This window comes from Sinocyclocheilus rhinocerous, unplaced genomic scaffold (assembly GCF_001515625.1).
Source record: "Sinocyclocheilus rhinocerous isolate Xijiao unplaced genomic scaffold, SAMN03320098_v1.1 scaffold1439, whole genome shotgun sequence".
Taxonomy (NCBI): domain Eukaryota; kingdom Metazoa; phylum Chordata; class Actinopteri; order Cypriniformes; family Cyprinidae; genus Sinocyclocheilus; species Sinocyclocheilus rhinocerous.
This window is the reverse complement of record NW_015651494.1, coordinates 96050-97019: the sequence shown is the minus strand read 5'-3', so window position 1 is coordinate 97019 and position 970 is coordinate 96050. Positions and strand designations below refer to the sequence as shown.

The 970-nt window shown below is 24.2% G+C and overlaps 1 protein-coding gene across 1 annotated transcript in view; it reads right to left on the bottom strand.

The window, feature by feature from the left end:
* Window positions 1-970, bottom strand: part of fat4 (FAT atypical cadherin 4) — a 132464-nt gene that overhangs the window by 36853 nt on the left and 94641 nt on the right. The gene's annotated exons all lie outside the window — the stretch shown is intronic.

Below are 970 nucleotides of genomic sequence, written 5' to 3'. Positions count from 1 at the left end.
TATATATATATATATATATATATATATATATATATATTCAACTAAATATTAAATATAAATACAAATATTAAATATTCAAGTAAATAAGTTCGGCTGACAAAAAAGTTTGGGAATCTCAACATCTGAGCATTGTGTTGCGAGTCGGTTGTTAAACAAACTTTGATTGTAAAACAGCACAGATTCTTTGTGCAAAATATCTGCTCTGCTTCCTTTTATTCATTTTGATATGACCCAGACATGATTTAGTCAGATTCACCCAAACACTGCCTGTACTAAACTAACCGCAGTCTCTACTAGACGACTAGCAGGAGTGTAAAATATGCTGAAATTAAATAAACAAAGGTAATGTTTTTAAAAACAATTACATTCAATAGAGTAAGGCATTTCATGCTATAATATTAGCATTGGTCAACGTTATTACATTGAAATATGATATTAAATGAATAAATGTACATATATATATATTTAATTAAATACAATCAATAGTATTTTATGCTATAATATTAGCATTTGTCAACATTCTTACATTAAAATGCAATTTTAAATTAAGGTAATTTATTGTTGTAGAAAACAGCGTAAATGTTATTAAAATCATTAAAGAAGGGCAAAATATAGAGAATTTTTAGGAAAAAATAAATTGAAATTGAAAGAAATTCAATTATGTGTATGCATTTCATTCAGAGCAGAAAATTAACAAACAAAAAACAATCTTTTTTTTTTTGATAATTGAAAGGCAAACAACAAACTAACTTAACTAATCATCCTGAATTTGAATTAAAGTACTAAAAAGGAAGCATAATTGTATATATTTTATACATTTTTATAAATACAAAAAGTATTAAAAGGATTTTAATCTAATTAACATATTACACAAAAATATTAGGTAAAATTATGTATTTTTATGTCCATTAGAGCAGGGTTTCCCAAACTGAGGTTTGCGAGTTGATAAAAAAAAAAACTAATAATTAAT